The sequence below is a fragment of the Nuphar pumila genome, chromosome 17 (assembly GCF_984573655.1).
Source record: "Nuphar pumila chromosome 17, dmNupPumi1.hap1.1, whole genome shotgun sequence".
Classification (NCBI taxonomy): Eukaryota; Viridiplantae; Streptophyta; class Magnoliopsida; order Nymphaeales; family Nymphaeaceae; genus Nuphar; species Nuphar pumila.
In genome coordinates this window covers 75776660-75804349 of record NC_143265.1, presented here as the reverse complement: position 1 = coordinate 75804349, position 27690 = coordinate 75776660, and the positions used below count along the sequence as shown (strand labels likewise).

Genomic DNA, 27690 nt, shown 5'->3' with positions numbered 1-27690 from the left:
ATGGGTGGCGTCCCTTGCCGAAAGGTCGAAACTGGGTATACTCCCTGGTGAGCAGGGGGACCTTAAGGGTTTTACCAATCGGAGGTCAGCCAAGGTGCGGTGGGTGATGGGGGTTTTTCCTTGGATTATCCAAAAAAATAAATAAAAAGAGAAAAAAAATATAAAGAAAGGATCATGTCAGAGGCGCCTTGAATGTGGCTATGTTAAAAAATGAATGACACCCATCAAAACAATGAATTGTGAGCTATTTTTTAAAACAGTCCAATGCCGTCCATCCCAAATACGAACATCGAAAAAACCAATGAAACCCATCCTAGTGATGGGCATTCCATTCGTTTGGATGCCGTTCATCTTGAGATCAACTTGTCCAGCTGCATGAGTCTAGCCAGTCTGTCTTCAGGTGCCAGTCTCTTCATGTCCTATAGCAGCCAGTTGTTTCGAACCAATGTCCAAACCCAAACCCCGGTTTTTAATGTCCATACAGTATTGAAATTTCATGATGAAAAAACATGTCCTTTATGAAGAAACAACCCATTTGCAAAGCACAAACAAGTTGAACACGTTTACAACCCACCAAAGTGGTATCCCATGTGGTAAGCGGGTCCTGTGTCAAGCTCAAGGCCCAGGATCGAATCCCTCTGCCACATGGGGCGTACGCCATTAATGCCTGCCTCCCGATGACATTCAAAGGCCTGACCTCTTTACAAGAAGAAGAGGCCCATGGCTCCAAGTAGGGCTAGTAAACTGGACTAATGAACCAAACAGGTGTTCATGTTTTTTTGTCTAGCTGAGCATGAGTAAGCTCATTTACATTTTTTTTTTTTTTAAAGTTGAAAACAATAGAATTTGGAACTTAAACCTACTAAGTCAAGCTCGAACGAGTTTATTTATATAATTGTTTCAAACTTGAAAGCAATAGGATTTGAACTCTAAACTCATTGCTTGCATTCCAAACACCTCAAACCATCATTATTCTATAATATAAAATATATGTAAATATATATATTTATTATTAATAAGCGAGCCTATATGAGCCAAGCCGAGATCATGCTCAAGCTTGGTGAGCCTATTTCATGAGTTTGAAGAAGCTCTTTATGAGCCGAGTCATGAGCTACTCATCTCGTTTCCTAGCCGTAGCTCCAAGCCTCCTTCTGAAAGAGACCTAAGCTTCTATAGGAGGCCTAAGCCATCATGAGAGTAAGGAAGTTAACGGATCTGATTTAAATCCAATAACCCACCAGATCTGATTTTTTTTTAAAGGCAAGCTGGTGTTAGGCAGACCCAAAACAGTTATACAACGGTACCATTGGGATTTGAACTTGCACGGTGACGTGCACTAGCTACCAGACAAAGTCAGATTTAAAAAAAAAAGACTAAAAAAAAGTATCTGATTATTGATCGGATTTGGATTCAGTGTTCAGTTCTACACCCAAGTCTGAATCTGAGTCTGGATTTGGATTGTGACACAATTACATAATAGAAAAATATCCAATTACCTATTGCATTTGAATTAGATACTACCTATTCTAACTTCGAATCCAAATCCAAATCCAAATATCATTAGGTTAGATCTAATGATTCAACAATGCTTGTATCTGACCAGAGATCCACTGGTTCACATCCCTACATGAGAGGCATGGACTACTTTCTGAGTTGCTTAAGCCTCATTCCTGATTGAGGCTCCAAAGGGTTTTTTTTCCGGGTTGGGTGGGAGAGAGGGTTGGATAGGCCACTTGACATGTGGTTGAGGTTCCATGCACCCCTCCCTCCCCTTTTGCATTTGCTGAAGCAAGGCAACTCCCTGAGGGCGAGGGGTGCACCCATAGAGTTTTATGCTACCGAGATGGCGATTATTAGGGGTGGCAATTTCTGACACGACCCGCCAACCCGCCTCTTAGGCGGGTTCGGGTTGGGCTTAAGCCAACCCGTTTAATAAACGGTTCGACCCGCGTAACCCGTTTATCAAACAGGTTGGGTTCGGGTTGGGGGTATGCCAACCCGCCAACCCGGCTGACCCGTTTAATAAACGGGTTAGGCGGGTGGGTCGACCCGCCAACCCATCTGCCCGACCCGCCAACCCGCCAACCCGACCCGTCAACCCGTCAACCCGATCCGCCAACCTGCCTACCTGCCAACCCGATCCGTCAACCCGCCAACCCGACCCGCCAACCTGACCCGCGAACCTGAAAACCCGTTTACCCGACCCAACCCATTTATTAAATGGGTTGGCGGGTCATGTCGGGTTACCCGTTTATTAAACGGGTCGGGTTCGTGTTTGCCACAGCCGACCCATTTAATAAACGGGTCGGGTTCGGGTTGAGGTATGCTGACCCGCCAACCCGACCCGATTGCCACCCCTAACGATTATACGTACAACATGCTAAGTTCAGCATAAATAGGTCTCTGTCTCCGAGGTGGTTTCAACATGTAATTAAATAAAAATTGAAAATGAATGTACTGTCCTTGCAAAATGGAGTATTTCCCGAAATACCTATACTCATATTATGCATAGTTTTCAAAAGTTTGATAGCAATGCTCGAAAATGTATTTTCATTGGTTACTCCCATAGTCAAGCTGCCTACAAAATTTTTGACATTGAAAAATATTAATTGTTTTATAGCATAGATGTGCATTTGTTTGAAAATCAATTTCATTTTCAAAGTCAATACGACAAGGGCAATGATGAGAAATATTTCATTCCCATGATCATCTCTGAATTGGTTAAAACATATCTAAATGTAAAATTACACCAAAATTTTGTTCCAAAACTAGAGAATCATCACATCCCAACAATCCCAAATCCTGAAAATGAAGAGCATGACAATCAAATCCAGCCAAGCCAATAATCTCAATATCACTATGTGTGGCCTGCAAGAAAATCCCAATGGATTCACACTTGACCATCTTATCTTCAAGATTATCAATACTATGCTGCAACCCCTGTTCTTTGATTGGATGATTCGAGTGATGAGGTCAAGAGCTCATGGTATCCCTCTGTTTTAATATTTGAGTTATGAGTCTTTCAATAACACATAGAACATTTCTAGCTGCAATTACCCAAGTGGGTACATGGGTCTTTCAATCAAGTCATGAAACACAAGCATTGACAAGATACCATGACTACAAAAATTTGAGCACTAAAAGAAAATGATACATGAACAATTATAAATCTCTCATAAGGAAAAAGGGCTATCGGGTGTAAATGGATCTAACCGATGGATTCGGATCTGTTGAGAGGAACAAAGCTTGCCTTGTTACGAAAGAATATATACAAGTTGAGGGACTTGATTACAATGAAACATTTTCTCATGTCATCAAACTTGTCATGGTTAAATGTTTTTTAGCTATCTAGCTATTCAAAATTGACATCTTTACCAAGTTAATGTGAATAATATCTTCCTCCATGGTGATCTAGATGAGAAAGTATACGTACACTTGACACCAGGTCTAGACAATCAGGGAAAGTATCGTTTGCTGGCTAAATAAGACAATGTATACAGTAAAACAATCTTCATGAAATTGGTTTTCTATGTTAACCTCATATTTAACATAATTGGGGTATGTGCAGTCAAAGGAAAATTATTCTTTATTTTTAAAGATGTCAGGGACCTGTGTATTTTTGTTAGTCTATGTCGATGATATTATTATATCAGAAAATGACATTGACAATTTTATATATATATATATATATATATGAACATTAAATTTCCCTGTTATGCTCTATCAATCATACAGGGTCAAACTTTTCCCTTCCTAAGCCATTAAATTGAAATATACGACTTAGTACTTACACCACTTGCTTTTCTTTGTTTCCATTCTCCCTTCTGTTTGAGAATTAATTTCCCTTTTTCTTCTTGCTTTATGCTTCCCATAATTGATTTCTACTTGTTTGTCACTAATCTTTATTTGCTTCTGCTAAAAGTTTTGAGTTAATTATTTGAAATATGGATAAGATACTGGCAATGATGTGGTCTCAACTCCATGAGATGCAGTTCAAAAGATTGTGTTGATTGGGGTGGACAAATTGTGTCATCGAGTTTCTTTTGGGTTCAGATATCATGATGATATTTTGAGAATTGTACTACTTATTGTTTATATTTGTCAATCTGCTTCATGATTTTTTTTGTGTTTTCTTCTCAATGTTCTTGCAGTGAATACATGACTTATGTCATTGAGGCCCTAGAATTGGAGGATACCATAAAAAACTATGAGCTTGGGAGTGCATCAGGGTGGTGGGTTCCTAGCTTGTCTGTCACCTTTCTTTTTCTTCTATGTTTAGAATTTATTTTGTGCTACATGTTTATAAGTCTAAGTCGTGTTGATTTCTAGTGCCGGAACTGCAAATATATGTTAAACTAATGGACACAAACAATTTTCTGATGCATTTATGAGTTTTTTGTGTCTTACATGATTGGATCCTTTATAATCCTTTCTTGTTGTTTATGATTGTTTATGGCACTCCATTCTAGACCAGAATTATGTGCTTGTTTTCTTGCATAATTGTAATAATGATGACTCTCAAAATTGATTTCATTGGAACTTCTTTACAAACAATTTAGTTTTATATTTTCTTTTTTGAAATTTTCAGAGGATCTTTCTGGCACCAGAAGTATGCGTTATATTTTATTAGAACTTCTTATTGCAGGAAATACATTTCAAGTTTGAGATCTCCTCAGACTGGCACTTTTGCACCATTCTTGGATACACTGGGAAAATTTTGCATCTAATTGTTGGACTGTTTTAAGTTTCATCCTCATGAACTAATGACTAATGATACGAGTTCCACTTTCCAAATGGTTCCTTGATTTTGTTTGCCTGATATTGTATATTTTACTATTAGTTTTTGCCCATTTCATTTATGGGTCAGATTAATGCATATTTGAAACAAGTTTGCTCTAAGCTGCTTCTGTTATTTTGTTATTTCTTACTTTTTCTGGTTATTGAGAGCTGTTTTGTCGACATGATTATTGTCATAATATTTGCTTCTCCAAATGCCATAACATCCGCCTCAGAAATTCTTAAATGTTATTTTGGTTTTCTATAAGGTGTTTTAAATGTTATTTTGGTTTTCTATAAGGTGTGAATCCTCTTAAACCCTTTTGGGCAAGTTCATGTCCTTAGAGCTGCTAGCTTAACATTGCATATTGCGGGGTAATAACATAGTGGTTTACCTGTGCCCAAATGTCATCACTATTTTGCACTAGTTTCAAGTGAGTTGTGTAGCATTCTTGTCAAATGGGCAAACAGTTGATTTTTCTGCTTTGATGTTAATATCATATTGCTAGTCACTGAAACACCTCAATCTATTCACTTCACTGTAACTATACAATTACATTGCCATATTATATGTTTCAAGAATTGTAGAAATTCTTGCTTCTTAGGAGAGTTCTGCATGGGGGAGAGATCCGTGTATGGGATTTGAGTTGTTTATCCAATACTAATGTTGTAATATTTAAGGACTGGGTCTATAAAAAATTACCCAAGATTTTCCTTTGCAAGCTAGAGGCTAAAGTTAATAGCCCTGTTCTGCATATTAGTAAATGGTAATCCCTTACATCTTATGGTGTTTAATAGCCCGTTACTGATGTATTTTGCAGAGTGGATTTGGCACTGCATTCTGAGGAAGCAGCTTGAAAAATTATTAGCTGTCTCACTTGGATGTATGTCAGCTGCCATTCTTCTGGCAGAGGCTACGCTTCTTCCAAGTGGTGTTGATTTGTCTCTTTTCTCCATTCTGATAAAAGCAGTTGGAAAGCAAGAGGTGCTTGTGCAGGTAATCTCAGTGCTCACATATTCTTCATTAGCCTGACGTGCATTCTTTTATGCTATTATAAGCCTTAATATTCTTTCCTTCATTATTTTTAGAAGGCAAAAGTTGAGCCAGGGCTGTTGGGGCGTATTGACAAAAGGTGTGAATTTTGAACAAAATTTTTATACCTTTCCAGAAAAAAAATGGCGGCTGAATTTGGATGGAGTAAGTCCAGATATTTAGCTAAACTAATGACCAAGTTGAGCTACATCCGTGGGATGCATTGAATCTCGGTTGGAATTTTGAGCCTGTGTTTGGTTTTCCATGTTGTGGTCTTGGTTTGAAGTGGCTGTGAATGGTTATGGTGGAAGTTCGTTTAGCGATTTTATATTTTACTGCATTCTGTCATCCTATATCTATTAAGTTGGTGTCAGCTTGTGTCATGACTCCATAGTTCTCACATGGCACAACAATGTCTGCTCTTGTAGTCTCATCCATCTGATGCATCAATGACCCTTTCAGCATATGGCCTTGTTAGTTTGGTTAAATCTTGTGCAGGTTGCTGCATTTGTTCCTTTAATGTACATGTGCATTTGTACACACTACTCTTTATTCAAGATTGGGATGCTGATGTTTTACTCATTCACTCCAAGGCAAACAAGTTCTGTGAGCTTGCTTATGATATGTTCGTAAGTATCTTCTTAACAAAGCTTGAGTTACAAACAGGTTTATCTGGATTAATGTCGCACTTTGAAGTTATAGTAATATTTAATGCCTTTGCTGGGATGGTTGCTCGATATGTTCCTCCAATATCTTACAACTTTCTAAATCTCATCCGACTTGGTGGAAATGTGAAAACCACCTTTGAAATGGTCAGGTTGATCCTCTGGTGGCTTTTAAAGCTAAATATGATGTTTGATATTTTTGCTGTCAACATTACAAAATGTTAAAATATTATAGGTGGAATGGCTTATCTGTTCGTGTAATATCAAGTTCATCTTCTGTCTTAACAACTGCTGATATGTTCCTCTGTTTTTGGCCTACTCACACTTTGTTGGAAAATCTGAAGTAAAATTCATATATTTTTCTGGATTAATTGCTCGTATTGGAACCATGTTTCTCACTCTACTTAAGTGTGCCCTCAAGCTGTAAGCATGACGGAAATTATATTCATTTTGTCTTTTTTGCTTTTATTTTGTTAATGAGCTAAAAATGTGTATATTTAGAATCAGGAAAAGATGAAAAGAGAAGATACATAAAAAATAATAGTAGAATTAGAGTGTTTGTCCTTTCATCCTTTTCTTTTAGCTGAGCTTTTTCTTAACAAGATCCATAGAGGTTGGGCCTTAACATTACGTGAAAATTCTGGTTCATCACCAATTCATCATGTCCCAATGTGTTATTCATCATCTATACATTATATTGTGATCATCAACATGAACAAGTCTCATTCTAGTATATGTCACTTCTGTGTTCGCCCTCCTGCATCATTTCATCAAAATAGTTGTTAATGTCCCACCAAACATCATCATCAGCAAAAGACATTCCTACCTCTGTCTGTCACCATGATCATTGGCAACGTGTACCCTCAATTCTGTAGTTTGCCACCCCATACATTGTCACCGTGTCATTATTATCAACAGCCATGATGTCATTGCATGCTTCCACCATCATCATGATCATTTTCATCATGTTTCCTTGCAATCATATCCCACCAAGTTTATCTTTATATTATCATTATCATATACTGCTGTAACCCATACCACATTTTCAAAGATTGCAGTGTTGGTACCCTTCGTACTTGTACCTATACCTATGTAACATAGTGTTTCATCAACACGACCATCATTATGCATGTATTATCATGGCAATGAAAAATGTGAATTGACTGCGAAGAACCCTTTATTACCCTTTCATGATGCATCCTCCCCCTTTTATGACATTACTTACTGGTAAGTCATCTACCAAACCTATTAGTTGTGTCAGCCCTTGTAAATAACGCATCATGTTCTATTTTTGTAAAGTCTTAACTTTGTGTATACGGGAAATCAAGTGTCATCTTTTTAAACTTGGTTGTGTGCAGAGGATGGGAAACATTGATGACGCTGTCCCGTTTTTTGGGCAAGGATTCAACAAGATTTACCCATTAATTATGGTTGTTTATACATTGTTTCGTTGCAAGCAATTTCTTTGATAAAGTCATTAATTTTTTTGGTGACAGGAAAAGGCTCAGATTTCAAAGTGATGCAGAAGATATGAATGGGTTTGATCCATCAGGAGTAATCATCCTACAGAAAGGTAAGATAGAACTGTCTTATCTAATTATTTTCCCTCAACATTATTATACCGTCTCCTTTGGCCTTGGTTTTAAACGCGGAGTTACCAGAAAACTTTCACGTGAATTTCATTAAGGATATGTTTAGATTCTGCACTTCCCAACCCAAGTTCTGTAGAACTCATAGTTGGAGTATGAGTTTTGCGGACTCATCATTACAGTAGACACCTGGACAGGTTCCTGTTTGATTTCCGACAACATGAATGAGTTCCGCTGAACATGTTGAGAATAAAACCTAAAAGGTTGAAAACATATTAGTGTCAGATGAGATCCATGAAAAATCTTTACCACCAACCTGTGCACAGGCTAAAAGATTGTGCCTTGTTTCCATATCTTTGTTTATATATTTGAATTCTGAATTGTCTTCAGAGCGTTCCTGGCTCGAGCAAGGGTCCAATCTTGGGGAGCATGTTATCCCGTTGGCTAGAAATTTCAATGCCATGAATTCAGATGTGGAATCTGGTAGTATGCCTTCGGTATGTTTCCTTCCATAGCATGGAATCCATGATGTTATTTCTTTGTTTTTTCATAGATCTACTTCAGAACTATACTAGTACATAACATCGTTTCACAATCAACATCATGATAAAAATTCGAATGGGTATTAACATAATAAACATGATTAAAAGTCGATCGAAACGAAAACAGGGAGCAAACATGTCGATTTCCATATTATACCAAAATCCAGACAAATACAAAGGACCAAAAAGATGCATAAAACATAATAAAGATAATACAAACATGTTAATACTATGTAACAGGCTAAGGGGTATGAGAATACTCCTCTTAGAGAAGATTCACCCCCACATACGGTGCAGAAAGGGTCTGGCGTCCTTCTTTCAGGATACAATAGCCTCGGCGATTCAGATCGGTGCACTCCTACAATAGATCGCCCTCCGAAGACAACCTCTCAGAACCGCTATTACAGAAAACCCCTTTTTTGGAAGCACAAGAGAAAGAGAGCGAGAGAGAAAGAGGAGAAACTTTTTCACGTTCTATGTATATGCGGTAACCCTCTAATCACGCCCTTTTATAACCCTTGAACAATTACAAAAGACGTGGAAGAGACCCGTTACCCATTATGAACAGATGTGACGATCCAACGGATCGATCCATTATACATTCTCCTTTTTCTCTTTATTTTTATTCCAAATAAAAACAGTAATGCAAGACAAAAAGATCATTGTAATTAGAATGAATATGGCCCTAAAGGGCCAATTACCCGAACCTAAACCCGAACTCGGCCCGGCTCGGCACGAACGGTGCGACGGGCGGGGGGGTGCGCACGCATGTGTGGTGGTCATCTCATTCTCTTGTTCTTTGGAACAAGAGTTAGAACCTCCATGTAGGTTATAAAGCCCATAACTATTTTGAGATTCTTCAATATGGGACTATTCCACATCATCAAAGTCCAAACATACTCCATAAGGAGTGGTCCCCAACTGTTTTCTTTATTTGAATTACCTCCTTTTTCTACATCCAACATTCTCCCACAAATTCAAAGAATGAAAACATGATGAAACAAAGATGCAAGATGGAGTAATCTGCAGCAGGACATATCATGCTTTCAGTAATGATACCTTCTGATTTGAACCACTACCTTAGTTGACTAACTTTACCCCACAAAAATGAAGTGAACTAAAGTCTTGAACTTGAACCTTTGATGTAGGAGTGCCCATTAGCAATAGTACGATAAAGGTTTTGGTTGTAATCTTTAGAGATGGTGCGTAAAATGGTCATGCGCCTGAATCCTGTTTCATGAGTGACTTTAGGAATAACCCAATTCCTTAAACTGCGGCCACACAATCACACTTATATAGGTGGGCTTCTCCAGTGATGTGTTGCTAACATCTCGCTTAGAAGTTTTTGAACCCATTCAAAGTTTTCACTCTTCCTTAACTTGTAGCTACAACACCTTTCCAGAGTAATCAGAAAAAAAGACACAGATACATAAAACCACATTATGAAGGTGCTATCCAGTTCACCCTACAACTTGTTATTATCACATTGAACTACTGATGAGTTTCAATCTCATCCTCTCTCTAGATTTCAGGACTAATGACTTATCTAGTCCTTTTGTTAATGGATCAACTATGTTCTCTTCGGATCCAACATAATTCACAACAACCACTAACTAAGACACGAGTTCCCTTATAGATTTTATTCTAACTTGAATATGTCTTCTCTGCTTTTGATTATATTTTGTGCTTTTGATCTTTGCAATTGTGGCCATATTATCACAATGCACAGATATTGCAGGAACTGGTTTGCTCATTAAAGAAAGTTTCTTTAGAAGTCCCTTTAACCATTCAGCTTTCATTCCTGTGATATCTAAAGCACAGAGTTCAACCTCAAAAGTAGACTGTGACAATATGGTATGCTTTACTAATCTCCAGGCGACTGCGCCGCCACCCAAGGTAAATATATACGCTTTTACGCCATAACACTCAGAGTTCATGGCTATCCAGCTCGCATCACTATATCCCTCAAGTACGATAGAGAATCTCTTATAATGCAAACTCAAGAAAACAATTTCTTTCAAGTATCTAAGTACCCTATCCAATGCCTTCTAATGAGTGTGATTTGGACAACTTGTGTATCTACTTAATTTTGTTACAGAAAACGAAATATCTGGTCTCGTACAATTTGCAAGATACATCAAACTTCCAATAATCTGGGAATACCTTAATTGAGACACAGGAACACTAGTCGTATTCTTATAAAGAGGAGTAGAAGGGTCATATGGAGTTGCTATAGATCTTCCTTCATTATAGCCAAATTTCTCAAGTACTTTCTCAACATAATGAGATTGAGAAATCACTATACCCTCAACTGAACGAGTCAGCTTTAAGCCTAAGATCACATTTGTAACACTCATATCCTTCATATCAAATTTACTACTAAGAAACGGCTTCGTCTCATTCACAATTTCCATATTGGAATCAAACAATAGAATATCATCTACATACAAGCATAAAATGATACATGCATCACTTTTAACTTTGCAATAAATACATTTGTTAGATAAATTGACAACAAAGCCAAATGATAAAATAACTTTATCAAACTTCTCATGTCATTATTTAGGGGCTTGTTTTAGTCCATATAATGACTTAACAAGTCTAAAAACTTTATTTTCATTATCAGAAGCCACAAAACCCTCAAGTTGATCCATATAAATCTCTTCTTCAAGATCGCCATATAAAAAGGCTTTACATCCATTTGATGAACCAAGAGATCATAAATGAAGGCTAATGCAATAAACACCCTAATCGTGGTCATCCGAGTAACCGGAGAATAGGTGTCAAAATAATTTATTCCCTCCTTTTGTTTAAACCACTTGGCAACCAGTCTCGCCTTGTATTTATCAATGGATCCATCTGGTTTTAACTTCTTCTTAAAGATCCATTTGCAACCAATAGTGGAACTAACACGAGGGAGGTCAACTAGTTTCCAAGTGCCATTAGAGACAATGGATTTCATTTCACTATTTATGACTTCTTTCCAATGCCTTGCTTCAGGAGAAGCCATTGCATCACGGAAAGTGGGAGGATCATCCTCGATAAGGTAAGTGATATAATCACTTCCCAAATACTTGGTGATCCATGATCTCTTGCTTCTTCTTGGTTCAACTACTTTCTCTGACTCAATTGGTCTAGAGTGGGAACAAGATGGCTCAACCCTCATATCTGTCATCCTTTCCACATGTTCGAGAATGAAACTAGAAGTTGAAGGTACATCTAAAGAAGAAATATCCTGAGGTACACCAACTTTTATGAGAAATACATCCTCAAAGAATGTAACTTCTCGAAACTCAACAATAGAGTTTACATCTATGCCAGAAATTTCAGACTTAATTACTAAAAACTTATAGGCATAGATGTTCTTTACATGACCCAAAAAAACAACATCTACGGTTTTAAGACCCAACTTCTTCCTATTGTACTCTGAGACAAGTACCTTTGTAAGACACCCCCACACTTTGAGGCATTTCAAGCTAGATTTCTTATTTCTCTAGAGTTCAAATGGGCTACTGTCCTTATGCTTTCGAGAAACTCTATTCAAAATATGGCAAGCCGTATTCAGAGCATCCCCTCACATATAGGTAGGTAATCCAAAACTCTCAAGTATAGCATTGATCATGTCAGTTAGGGTTCTATTCTTTCTTTCAGCAATCTCATTAGATTGAGGGGAATATGGAGCGATAAACTTATGAACTATACCAAAAAAAATGTTATATTCATCAAGTTTGTTAGACGTATATTCTCCCCCTCTATCAGACCTCAATCTTTTAAGTTTTCTACCAGTTTGTGTTTCTGCTTCATTCTTAAAAATAAAAAACTTATCAAAAGTTTCATCTTTTGATTTTAGCAGATAAAATAACAGTATTTAGTGCCATCATCTATAAAAATGATAAAGTATTTTTTATGATTTTTAGTTAACACTCTATTAAACTCACAGATATCTATGTGCACCAGATCCAATATTTCAGAATCTCTAACAATCGTATGGATTGGTTTTCTACATTGTTTTGCTTACACACAAATTTCATGTTTTTTAGTTTTATCTATGGAATGCTCAGGAATCATCTTCAAGTTTATCATGCATTTCACAGAATTAAAATTCACATGACCCAATCTATTATGCCACAAGTCAGATGATTCTATATTGTAAGCAATATTAGACAATGAATCAAAAGAAATATCATTATTTAATTTATTACTGCAAACATGTTCAACACGAAGTTTAGACAAACCATCATCTAAATACTCCTTGCCAGTAAAGGTTCCAGAATGTAAAATAACAACTTTATTATATTTAAAATTAAGTTCATAACCCTCTTTAACTAGACATGAACCACTTAAAATGTTTCTTCTAATTACAGGCACATGGTGCACTCTGTGTAAAGAAAGAACTCGTCTTGAAGGAAACTTCAGATCCACACGTCTAATTCTCAACACCTTCGTAGTAGTGGAGTTGCCCATAGTCACAGATCTACCTTCAGTGGCCTAATAAGAGACAAAGACGAACTTATCAGCACATACGTGCACATTAGCCCCAGTGTCAACCAGCCACTCAGTTGGCTCATATGCAAGATAGATTTGAGGGTTAACAGAGACATACTCAGTGCTGGTACTAACGACCTCAGTCACCATGTTGACTTGAGGAGTACCATCTGTGGTCCCATGAGTTTTGGCCTTCTAGGAAGAACATTCCTTGGCCCGGTGTTTAACCTGTTCACAGTTCCAGCACGGTTTGCTCATTGTCTTTTTCTGGATTTTGGCCTTAGGTTTGAATTGATTTTTCATCGCAAGTTTAGATTTTTTGCCCTTGCCTTTAAAAGATCCGGTCATTATATTGACTTTAGGCTATTTAGTGGGAATCACAATTTATTTCTGACTCCTATGCTCTTCTTTAATGGCTATGGCTACCATAAGATCACCCAGGGAGATCTTTCCTCTACGGTGCTTCAGAGACATACCAAAGTCTACCCAAGACTTAGAAAATTTCTCCACGATAGTCATAACTTGAAACTTCTCAGGAAGTTTCATATCTGCCTCAGCCAAACTATGAAACAATAACAGAAACTCATGTGCCTGTTCAGTGACTGACTTGCCCTCAACCATCTGGTACTTCAAAAACTTGGCAACTGAGTACTTTTCAAGACCTTGGTCTTCAGTATTGTACTTTTTGTCAAGTTGATCATATAAAGCCTTAGCAGTGGTAGAGGAGGGACTGTATACGTCAAATTAAGTGTTGGACAGAGCCAACAAAATGCAACCACGACATATACCATCATTATATTTCCATACTACTGCCGCAGTAATAGAGGCTGGATCAGGATCTGTTTCAGAAACAGCAGGGCATTCGAATTTCAGAACAAAAATCAAGCGTATAGTCGTGAACTAGATTTTCATATGTTGTTGCCAACGCTTGAAATTCTGACCGACAATTTTTTCAGGCATACCGAACATGTCTACATTCGGTATAAAACTAAATGACGTCGACATGCTTAGAATCTTTTCTAAGACTATTAAATTAATTTCCCAATCATATCGTTTCACAATCAACATCATGATAAAAATCTGAATGGGTATTAACATAATAAACATGATTAATAGTCGATCGAAACTAAAATAGGAAGCAAACATGTTGATTTCCATATTATATCAAAATTCAGGCAAATGCAAAAGACCAAACAGATGCATAGAACATAAAAAAAATAATACAAACATGTTAATACTATGTAACAGGCTAAGGCGTATGAAAATACTTCCCTTAGAGAAGATTCGCCCCCACATACGGTGCAGAAAGGGTTCAGCGTTGTTCTCCCAGGATACAATAACCTCAACGATCCGGAGCGGTACCATCTGATGGTAGATCACCCTCCGAAGACAACCTCTCGAAACCGTTGTTGCAGAAAACCCTTTTCTTGGAAACACAAGAGAGAGAGAGAGAGAGAGAGGAGAAACCTTTTCACATTCTGTGTATATGCGGTAACCCTCTAACCACGCCCTTTTATAACCCCTGAACGGTTACAAAAGACATGGAAGAGACCCGTTACCCATTATGAACGAATGTGACGATCCAACAGATTGATCTGTTATCCATTCTTCTTTGTCTCTTTATTTTTAATCCAAATAAAAACAGTAATACAAAACAAAAAGATCATTAGACTTAGAATGAATATGACCCTAAAAGGCCAATTACCTGAACCCGGGCCCGACCCGGCTCAGCACGGCACGGGGTGGTGGGCGCACACACGTGTGTGTGTGTGGTAGCCATCCCATTCCCTTGTTCTTTGGAACAAGAGTTAGAACCTCCATGTAGGTTATAAAGCCCACAACTATTTTGAGATTCTTCAATATGGGACTATTCTACATCATCAAAGTCCAAACATACTCTATAAGGAGTTGTCTCCAACTGTTTTCTTTATTTGAATTACCTCCTCTTCCTACATCCAACAGATACATCCAAGTTTACTTTGATTGATTAAAAATCCAAGTTTGCCAATTCATCATCTTGTTTTTAGTCAAAACCCATTTGTTGGTTCTACAATAAACATATCTTTTCTATGACCGACTTGCCCAATCTCTTACTGCTCAGTTGTTTCAGTATTAGAATAACTTGTTAGCATTTTGACTTTTCTTAACATTCTGGATGTCACTTTACCAATGATGCTGCACAGACATCTGCCAGAAACAAAATGAAATCACTCATAGGCAGTTTGCCAAAGGATGATGGTGTCGGTGTTTTCTGCATCAACATATACACAAAGCATACCTGAAGACACCATAGAGTGTGCGTGTGGGTGTTCGGTGTTCTCCTCATCCAGTCAACGCCCACGATGAGCCCATGCCTTAAGTCGACGGTGAGCAGGAATCTGCAAGTGAAATTTGGGTAGGCTTACAACAAAACTCTCATCATTTTCATGACAGTCTACCCCTTTATATAATAGGAAAAAGGCAATTACGTACGCAACTCCCACCCACTATCTCCCCATTATGTGGCCCACTAATGGTGTCAAATTGGGTTCGTTGGACCCAGATCCATATGTCCAACATTTTCCCACTTGACCCATTGACACCAAAAGTGCACTATATCGAGGTTTAAACCGTTATCTCGATTTAATTCTTCATGTGGGTTCACATGTTATCCTTTATCACAAGAATGAATCATATGAGTAATGGAGATGAACATTCCTTTATGAAATATCATATTCCCATATACTACACTATAACTCATCTTCAGTGCTTAAGCATGTTGAAATTACCTTTATAAATAGGTTGATCTCTTACCTATTCTATTGGTCCTTTAATATTGTTATTTTGATGTTCTCTCTAACCCATATGAGAGATCCTTTATGCAAAATCAATAATACACGAAGCCATAGATAATCAAATTCATATACACAAATGTGATCATATAATGTATTGTCATACAAAAGAAGGAATCAAAAGGATCCATTCTTTTTGCATGTTGAGAATATAATCTCGGTGCTAGCCCTTTAGTAAGGGGATCCAGAGTCATTTCCTTCATCCCAATTATATCAATACATACCAGATGATCCTCAGTTCTTTCTTTAGCAATAAATTATTTTAACTCTATGTGTCGACACGAGATTGGGCTCTTGTTGTTATTTGAAAAAGACACAGCTGCTTCATTATCACAAAAGATCTTTAGTGGTTTCTCAATAGAACCTAAGATTCATAATTAAACTTCTGATCCAAATGATCTAAGATAAAATCTCGTATAAAGTTTCTATCTTAATGGATTTCAGAAATTCTTTCACTATCCTGCAGTGAGAGATGACACCTCGAATATTTTGAGCCACTCATGATTGCAAAAGCAACAAGCTAAGATTATTCGAATACTCTCACTTCTCATGGACATCTTTTTAAGCGCTCTCACTTCTCATAGACAACCTTCAGAACGGTTGTTTTATTCTTCGTATAAGTAAAAGATAAATCGCTCTATACGAGATTTATATTAAAAAGGTAAATATGAGACCCCTTATTATTCATCTTTTTTGAGACAAGCATAGCTGAGCCATTATCGTTCCACTTTGGTGGAAACGACAATACTCATAATTGCTCCATCTCTTCAATTCTCAAGGAATTAACTTCAGTTGGTGAAACTAGCAAATCATGTAACCAGAGACAATTTAGCAGTGTACCTTTGAGTACGAACATGCTTAATGGACTGGAATACACATCTACTATAACACCCTCTGTGAATTTAGAACACAATAACCTACGTTTGGGTAGAATCATTGTTTTATAAACTCACACACAATCGTAATAACGAATCTTAATACGATCTAAAGAATCCTTAATCAACATGACTCAGATCACTTTGGTGATTACATGAATTGGTCAATCAAGATCTTTTACCAAAAATATATTCGTATTATGGAGCATGCCTATGCACATATTGAAATACTTGTATATTCATGACAAGATACACTTTATATCAAAAAATACAAGTTCATGCTTTTACTTATATGCATAAACTAATTTTGATGATAAAATGTCATGAATTTAATCATAATTCATGCTTAATGCTTAAAACCATCATGGATAACTTAACCAACATGGAACACATAAATTAATATGCATAAGTCATGCTTTCTATACAATAAACACTTTATAAAGCATGAAAAATAACAAAAACAAGCTCATATGGGTAAAACCGAGAGTCCTCAAGTAGGAATTGGTCTGAAAACACTTTGAACCGATCTGAAACGACCTCGAACTGGTTCTGAACCTTATGAACTGGTTCCAAGTATGAACAAAAGTTTATAAAACCCTATAATCGTATGCCAAAATCGATGTATCGTCGTATATTTATAAAAACAGGATCTATATATCTCAAAACCGATGAAAAACTTAAAAGAACTAGTCAAAAACGACTCTGAACTGGTCTAAAAAGGGGTTGTATCAGTCCCAAATCCAGTTCAGGTGTAAACAGTATCTGGACCCTGGATCTAAATAGGATCTTAGTCTTCTAGATTAGATCCAGACTTGAATACCTGATGGGTCTGAATCATAATTCGATCTCAATAGTTCTGGATCTTAACCCGGTTCAATCGAATCAGACCAAACATGAAACCAAATGGGTCTGATTTCAATCCAATCGGGACGGATCTGTGTTGTCCAGATAAGATCCAGACTCGAATACCTTATGGGTTCAGACCATAACACGATCCAAAATTGAATTTGGGTCTTTCGAATTAGACCGAGACCCGAATACCTGATGGGTCTAGATCACAACCCAGTCCAAAATATTTTGGATCTTGACCCGGTTCAACCAGATCGGACCTGACCCAAAACCAAATGGGTTTGGCTTCGATCCAGTCGGGTTGAATCCAATCACTAACACAGACACCAAATGGATCCAGGTCCCTCTAGGAGATCGGATCCTAAGCTCGATCCAAAACTCTGGTTTTGACCCAGACCTCGACCCGCTACTAAATGGGTCCGGGTCCACAGGATCATACCTAGACCCGAATGCCTTATGGGTCAGTGTTCGGTCCTGAGACAAAACCGCGGACCGGATCCAAGGTGGATTTGAATCCTACACATGGATCCGACCCCAAAATGGACCAGACTCAGACCCCGATACTGAATGGGTCCGGGTCAGATCCTGGGATTTGTTAGCCAATGGATCTAGGCAGACCCAATCCACCAAAAATCTGGGTTTTGATCAAGTATGCCACCGGGTCAGAATACCTAGTTCGACCCGGGTCACCTGTTCTAAAATGGATTCGGGTCTAACTCGGTCCATACAGGACTCGATAAGGTTAAAATCTTTTAAAGATCGGCTTTTGGTTTCTGAGAAAATATAAATCGAAAGCCTCACTCTTATAACAGGGAAGAAGGTGAGCAGTCTCATCGAGCTTCACGGTGACCCACATCGTCGATCTTCCCCACGTCACCCCATGGTGACATACAGTGATCGACATGGGTGCCAAGCCGGCGATGTACGACGACTGACATCGGTGCCAAGTTGGCGACCTCAATGATGCACACTGACGAGTCCACACTGCACCAGATCAGGAAATCTCAGAAACTCAAACGAAGATTTTGTGTCGCCTCCACGCTGCGGATGCCACCAGTGAGATCGTCGGTGAATCGGCGAACCCCGATGTGATCATCGCAAAATTTTTCCTCTCGTAATATTCTCTCTCTTCCTTCTCTTTTCCTTTCCAACCTCTATTTCCTTCTTTTTGAAGGGAGAAAATAAAAGACAGAAAGAAAGAGAAAAGAGAAAAGAAAAGAAAAAGGAGAGAAGAGGAACTCATTTTGCGGGGTCTCACTTGACCTTAATTTTGAAAATATTTGAAATAACTCGCCTCCATTTTTTTAAATATTTGCGGGAAAACTGGGAGACAGGATCCGCTCGTCGGTACGAGGTTCGACCGTTCCTGGCGCCTTTACCAGGGGTAATCGAACCAAGGGTCGAATTAATGCCTTTTGCTTTGCTAAGAAATTATCTAAGAAATTATTCTAAGTCTAAATGCATAAAGAATCATACTTGTGTATGTTCTTTTGAAAATTGATTTAGAAATTTCCAAGTATTCTGAGATGAACTTGGTAAAGGAGTGAAGAAATGATTTAATCTAACTTAGAACTTGAGATAGATCAGAGGAGTTCTAAGTTTTTGAAGTAAATCAGGATTGGAGGAATAAATGAGAAAGAATGACTTAAAGCTTTGAAATGAAAGGAAATGAAGTTTTAAAGTCAAAAATGGACTTTGAATTTGAATTCGAATTTAGGAAAGGAAATGAATACTTGAGATGGAATTGAATTTGGATTTTGAAGTTTGAAATCAGAATAAAATGTAGGAAGTTTAAAATAGAATTTGAGAAATAGAATTTGATTTTGAAAGTTGGAATTTCAAGATGAAATCTGAATCCAAGATTTAGATTCTTTATAGAGTTCAGAGTTGAATTTTGGATTTAGGATCCGAAATGGGAACTTGATTTGAAGTATGGAAATGAAATGGATTTGGATTTAAGATTTGGAATCCCAGATGAAATTTGGATTTGAAGCCTAGGATCCAAGATAGGGTTGGATTCTGGATCCTAATATGGAATTGGATCTAAAGTCTGAGATCCAAAGTAGAATTGGATTCTGGATCCTAGAATGGAATTTGGATCTGTAATCTGAGATCCAAAGTGGAATTGGTTTTGGATCTTAAGGTGAATTTGGATCTGAAGTCTTTGGATTCTGGATCCTAGAACGGATTTTAGATCTGAACCTGAGATCCGAGGTGAATTGGGTTCTGAATCCTAGAATGGATTTTGGATCTGAACCTGAGATCCAAAGTGAAGTTGGATTCATACTTGGAAATCTGGATCCAAGCTGAGATTAACTTTGGATTTTGGGTTTTGAAAGTCCAAATGGGACTTTTGAAGATGGATCTGGGTGTTGAAAATCCAGATTGAACTTAGGAAGGTTTGGATTTTGAGATTCAGAGTCAATCTCAACTTTGATTTAAAACTTGAAGAAAACTTGATTTTGAATCAGAAGATGAATCAGAAACTTCAAAGTTAAATTGAACTTTGAAATTGGATTTTGAATTGAGTTGGAAATTTGAAGTTTTGAATATAAAATGATTTTGGAATTTCAAAGTCAAATTGGACTTTGAAATTGAATTTTTGAATCTTGAAATGAAATAGAATTGGATTTGAATAAGATCTGATCTGAGAAATGAAGAAGAATAATCACTTGGAATTTTGAAAAGTAAATTTTGAAAATATGATGCAATTCTATCCTACATGATGAATGAATTTGAATAAGTTTGAAATTGGATTTGAAAATCATATTTCATTCTTCAAATGAATTTAAACAAGACTAATGATATAATACACTCCTGACTATGGTCATTGAATGTATTATATAATAGTCATATCTAAATTCAAATGAAGGATAAAATACCCTTTTGGTGCTTTTATAGAATTTAAAATGAAATTAATCCTCAATATACCCTGACTATGGCCATTGGCATATATTTTGAGTTAATTTTAAGTTAAATTCTGATAAAAGAAGAAAATATTTAAGGAAAATATGATGAATTTTGAAAATGGATCCTGTGTGGATCCAGTGTTATTTTGTAAGAGATAAAAATGCTAAGTTTTGTTTACACCCCGATTATGGCCGTTGATGTAAATCATCAACTTAGAATTAATTTACCTCTTACGAAATAGTGCACGTGCCATTCGTGTTTTATCATTTGTGAGAATTTGAGAAATAAGAGAAAAATGCATAAAAAAAACAAGTAATTCAATGATATTTACAATGCTCATTCATTCTATCTAAAAACAAGAAATGTAAAGAGTTTCTCATTATATCTAATTATTACAATGATTTAAACTGAATTTGAAATCCTAATCTAAGAAGGACATCAACAGTTCTAGAGATTCCTGCAAGAAAGGAGAATTAATACCAAGCCAAAAAGGGGATCATAGAATTTAAGCTACAAAATGCAAATATAGATGGTTTATGCTAATTCTGGCTTAAAATGCTACATCAAGTTGAAGGAGGCACATTGCATATTCTACATTTAAGAGAAAATATTTGTATATACCTGTGCATATATATATATGTTTATATATATGTAGGAAATATCATAAGCAAACCAAGTCCTATATGTGCAATGGATAAATATGAATGTATAGCAGTGGCTAATGAGATGAAATAGCAGGTAAGTGAATGATGATTTAGGTGACTGTGCTGAATCTACACAGGTGCTATAGTAACATGAGGGGTAGTGTTATCATGCTATTTGGGGATGTTATTACACAAAATGGTATGTAGATAACAAGTCAAATGCAACATGGCTCACACGATAACATACATTGAATCAACCCACTTTATACAGCCAATGATGATAACAGACTTTTAGAGACAAAAAGATAACAACAAAACACTGGAATCCCAAAATCAAGATAATATAACTTAGAACATATGGAATATTGACTACAGTAAGCATGAATATACAAGTGGCTATGAAACAGGAACTATTTAGATACAGTAAAAGGAAAAGAAAGGAAAGTACCTTAGAGAGACTTGATAAATCCAAATGAAAAAAGGAAACATGGCTACATCATACCATATCAAACTGGATACTGGATGTATCTGTCGCGCAGTACCAGATGCTTCGAACACAAGGTTATTTAAGATGAACAGAAGTCACCAAATCGATACAGACAGATTCAAGACATAATGACACATAGAGGATGCGGAGAATCATATACAAAGATATAAAAAAAAAAATGAAACCAAATAAAGAGTTATGCAAATCAGAAGATGTTGATGAAGGAGATGATGCGGATAAACATTATGAGACTAAATTAAAACAGAAAATTAGATAAGTGAAATGGATGATGCTTAAATAGAAATGCAACAAAGAATGATGTTGATGATGGTGGTGAGGGTGTCGGAGACCTTCAACAGTTGTTAACACTGCTGTAGGCATCCAAAGAGTCACAGCCGTGTACTGTAAAGGGATCAAGAGGAGTTACAGCCTAATGATCTTCCATTTGGCTTGGGATGTGAAATTTCCTCCTTCACATTTTATAGCCACATTCACTTTCATGACAACATGTACTCAAAAAATGTTTACAATCCCCACTGTGTCGCCATGTACATACTTCTCAAGCACACAACAACCTTGCTGCAAACAGTATTTCATAGAAATTCTGTATACATCTCTATATATATTTTATCCATACATATATGTATTATAACATACGATCCTCTCACCTTTATTGGCAGAAGATTATACAACCAAAACTGTTGAATTTGTCTCAGTTAGCTAGTAAAAAAAATGATTTCAAGGTTAGCATCTGATGATTTTCATAATACTGCAAAGAATGACAACGATGGAAATAACTAAGATCCAATAACAGTGATAAGATGATGTATTTGACGATGCAGCCAGATTATTCTAGAAAATGTACATTCTAGTAATGAAGTGAGATTCAAACTAAAATGAAAATTCCTGAATTCAAATAAGCAGAGGATGTGATGATATTGCCCACATAGTGAAGGATAACAAAAAAAAAATGATGTAGCATAACCCTGTTATCCTTGTAGATGACATTCCACCAATCAAACATCCTCTGATATAATGTAAGTGGATACATGGAGAAGCAAGAGACCTGAATCAAGTAAAACGATGGCCTACTGGAGTAGCATCTGGATATACGGAAACACAATGAAGCGAAATGTATTTAAAACAACCTAAAAATACTATCAGCAAACAGGGAGAAAATGTATGCTAGGTGCTATCATATTTAGAACATGATTGATGCAGAAAATCACAAGTGCTAAAACGACATAACTTCTGTTTCAATGGGCAAAAACCTTCAGAGAACAAAGAGCTAAAACCCCAGCTGATAGTGCTAAAACTCAATTTGAAACAGGGTATATTAATACAGATGAAGTAAATAAAAAGACAATGAAGACTGTTATAAAAATGAAATGTTACTAAACTAATTTTTTTTTTATAGAATCCAAAACGAAATACCTTGGGAATCAGATGAAAATAGATCTCCCAGTAAGTGCAGAGAGGATGAGGTAGAGCAAAGAATAATGTTTTTTTTTAAACCAACTCCAGTAACAGGGAATCACGCCATTCAAAAGGCAAACACAGGGGCATTGCATCCGACGATAGTCATATGTTGATTCCTGACTAGCCCAAGCATACCGTGGGTTTTCAATATATCCATTCTACTCTCAAGGCAGATCCAGATATGATGAACAAAAATAAAAAATAAAAAAAAAGATTGTAATGGACCGGAGAATCATATGCACAATATAGAAATATGGTTGCTAGTGAATGTAATACGGTGAGCATAAGACAACAAAATATAATCCAATGTTATTATCATGCTAAAGAAGTAATCATTAGGGGTTTGTATATCGCAGAGGACCAGAAATCAATTATATGGAGATGGCAACGATGAAAACAAAAATCGCAAATAAAAGTGTGACAACCAAATCCACAACGAAAGGGAAAAATGGTCAGCAGAGCAAAAAATCCAGACATAAACGAATCATTAGCGTAAATAGGGAATAATGAAGGAATGGAAGCAAGATTTAAACACAAAAACACGCTGAACTAGTTAATTTTCAAGTTACTTAAACTAAGGAAATAAGGAAACAGTTGTTGGAACCAGAGGTTTCGTTATTGTGGCACCGAAATGGGTCGAGATTGTACAAACAACTCGACACCATTGATGGTGCAATAAAACGATAGCCCCAAAATAAGAAAATAAAAGGAAAATTAGAAGACGGAAGAGAGTACTCACCTGGTTTGAAGAGACTTCGAAGAAAGGGGAAGGAGATTTCTTCTGTGGCTTTGGGGTTCTGCTAACATTCAATCGATCCTCCACTAAGTGAGGAGGAAAGCACCAAGGGTTGGATGGTGGCTAGTAAAAGATGTTTCTGTAACTACAGGTGCTTCGTAATCAACCATCGGATTGCTTAGGACTCCTGGAGCAGAGTCGACTCCTTTCGATCGGTGGAGAAGGAAATCAAAGAAAGAAGAAGCAGAGAAAGACTGAAGCAAAGGAAAAAGGAGAAGAACGCAGGTGGCCGTGGGGAGGCAGCAGATGGATGAAAGCAAGAGGAAGGAGAAGAAACAAAGGGGTGCGCGGGTGAAGGCGATCGTGTTCAAGAGAGAGAAGGCTATGGAGGGGTGAAAAACGGATGGGTTAGGGTTTCCTCATCGCGATTCCTTTATAGGGGAGGAGGGGGTTCTAGAGGTTCGTTTAGGGTTCATGGCCGTTAGAGATGAGTGGTTTGGGAGGAGAAATGGAGGAGTGCGATGGAAAAAGAGGTGAGAGTGGAGCACATGGGGGCTTGATAGGGGACCCGAGATGGAGAGGGAGAGGCTCCTTGGTCGGTAATGGAGGAGAAAGAGGGAAAGGGAGAGAGGGGCCTCAAAGAGAGTCGGGTAGCCGACCCTTTGTGAAAATTCTCGAAACCCTAAAAAAATATTTGTAACGAAGGGGGGTCTCTTTTAAAAAGAATTTTCGTAAAAAGGGTTTTCAAAATGAGTTTTTTAGCAAAAAATGATTTTTACAAGTTTAAAACTCATTTGTTTTTCTCATAATTTTTCCATTTTTTTTTGAATTTTGTGTTATTTCTCAATTTTTTTGTATTTTTAAGTAAAATCCTAAGATTTGTGAGAAAACAAAGATTAAAACTAATTTTTTGTGTTTTTGCAAAATATTTACAAAAAGGGAGTTTTTCTGAGAATTTAAAAGCTATTTTGAGGAAATTTCTTCAGAAATGGGTTTTGATCCGGATTTTTGGAGGAAATATGGATTTAAAGTGCTGGATTCGGATCCAGAATATAGCTTTATGGAATTTAATTCAGAGAATCTGAAGAAATGACTTGATTTTCTCAGAAAACGGGGTTAGGGGCAAAAGGGCCATTTTTACAAAACTTTGAAAAATTTGGGGTGTTCACACCCGACAATGATCCCCTGGTGCTGGCAAAAACCCCCTTTTAGATCCCGATGGCGATGACATTAGCATGGCCTGACGGCAACGCATGTCACCCCACGACAATGTTCAGTTGTAGGCTCCTTCCGGCCATAAAAACGTCGACACTGAAGACCTACATCCAATCTCCCAGATCTCCGACGATGGTCCACCACCTCAACATAGCCCGACGGCTGAAGGGAACTCAGATAATGGGGGAAAAGGGGAATTTCGGATGTTGCATGTTGCAGAACGACGAAAGCTCTCCCCCCTTCGAGCGACATCCTGAGGCAACCCCGGTGTCGGCAAAACCCCCTGCAACTCGACGACCATAGGTAAAACCCTCGATCTATTTTTTTTAAATGAGGGTCACTGGGGTTGCAACCGCCACCAGCGTACGATTGTTGGGAAAGGCAGTCGCCCCACAATCACTGTCACTATTGTCTGGTGACCAACGACGTCCCACGGCGACATGTGATCACTTCAGGATGGCTCTGTTGTCGATGAAGGTTGTTGCCCTCATGACAACAGTCTGTCGGGAAACGATGTCGCCCCATAGCGACAGTCGTCGAAGTTCAGGCAACTGTTTTCTGAATACATATGAACTATGTTGCCCCACGACAATAGGTTTTATCTGTTATAGTCGCCCCACAACAACAGGTGCTGTCAACATGTGACTTATCTCGCCCAACAACGACAGTCGTAGCAAAATGCCAGCGGGCTCATACGTACCCATGCGCAGCAGTATGCGTGTTAGTAGGCTCATAACCCAATGTTGGTGTTTTCTGCATCAACATACACAAAAAGCGTACCTAAAGACATCATAGAGTGTGCACACCGGTGCTCGGCGTTTTCTTTCGTCAGGTCGACACCCACGATGAGCCCAAGCCTTAGGTGGATGGTGAGCAGGACCCTATACCACGTAATCTGCATGTGGAATTTGGGTAGGCTTACAACCAAACTCTCATCATTTTCATAGCAGTCTACCCTTTATATAATGGGAAAGAGGCGTTACGTACGTAACTCCACCCTCTGAGAGGGTGTTGCGTGTGCACCCCCGGAACACGCACTATAGCTACAATGCGTATTCTGGGGTCCCCACTGAGCGTCGTGTGGTGCTCAATGTACGGGGGAGCTGTACACCGCCGTACATCAGCCTACAGGATGTAGGGCTCCCCCGTACACCCCACTGAGCGCCACACGGCGCTCAGTGGGGACCAGGACAGTGTGTGTTTCTGGAGGAACATATAACCTGCCCGCACTATCTCCCCATTATGTGGCCCACTAACAGTGTCAAATCGGGTCACCTGAATGGGTTGGACCCAGATTCCTATGTCCAACATATGGTTAAAGGTCTTAGTCAAAAACTCTAGATTTTAATCGAAGATATAACAGTAGCCGAGGCGACATTGGGAGCAAATATGCTGCTTTTAAAGATCAGCAATGAAGACAATCCAAGTCTTTTGTTTCAGTGTCTCTGCTTGAAACAAGCAACTCCATAGATGAACATAATTCAAGAAAGTAGATAGGCAATTCGTCTGGATTGGCAAATACATGGGCATCAATGAAAACTAATTTCCAGAATTTCATGACAAACTTAGAAGCCAAGAGATCATTGTTGCTGCGCCAGACTCAGGAAATGAAATCAATCTCCGGTTTCTCAGCAGAATCTCTGGATCAAATATTTGAAAGATTAAAGAAACATCCAGAGAAAGGTAGATATGATGAGTTTGGTTACAATTATGGCATAGATACAGGAGTCTCCAGGTCTGCAAGATAAACACAGCTAACTGCTGAAGGATATGAGATGGACTAGATAAAAGAAATGGGATGCACTATCTTTGAAAATTCAGATGATTTCTAGTTTCACCAGATTAATCCCCTGAAGACTCATACACGGGGAAGTTAGTGTTATAACAAAACTTTACACGCACAATTGCATTAGCTTTGAAGAAATGCAAGAACACAGCCATGATTGCGAGATACTGATCCCATTTTCCTACTCATGAAATCATGTCAAATTAGCTTTTATAGAAAGAACTCATGTGAAAATGTGTGTATATTGATGGAATGCTTCATTGTACAACTGCAGAGCGGTGATGAACCCCCACCTTGTATATCATCTTTGTATTTGCAAGTTGTCAATGGTGTTCACGGTGTTAAATTACGCAATTTCATGTTTGTGAAAATACTGTGATGTAAACATATACATGACCAAGGAATTGTGACGAGCAGAGCGCTCGCATATCAAGTATTGATGATTAAATACAAGTTTTTGCATTCTTTAACATCTTTAACTGTTGAAGAGCATGTATGATCAGATCATCTATTTGTGAGTGGGGCTTATGTTTAATCATGAGTATTTTATTCCTTCCACAAATAAAATACTGAAGCCATGCATATGCGCTGCTGTTTATAGTGTTCCTTGCTCATTTGATTTTCTCTTTGATCCCTTGAACCTGAATGTATGGTATTTGTAGTTCCTTACCACATTATAAGTTGCATGTGCATCCTTTAAATATGTGCTTAATATTTGCAGGCAGTTCTACTCCCACACTAATATGGAGGATGGCACTAATGAGTGTGCTGAAACCAACATGGGATAA

At 37.8% G+C, this 27690-nt stretch overlaps 1 pseudogene; it reads left to right on the top strand.

The window, feature by feature from the left end:
• Positions 1–27690, top strand: LOC149812263 (uncharacterized; annotated as a pseudogene).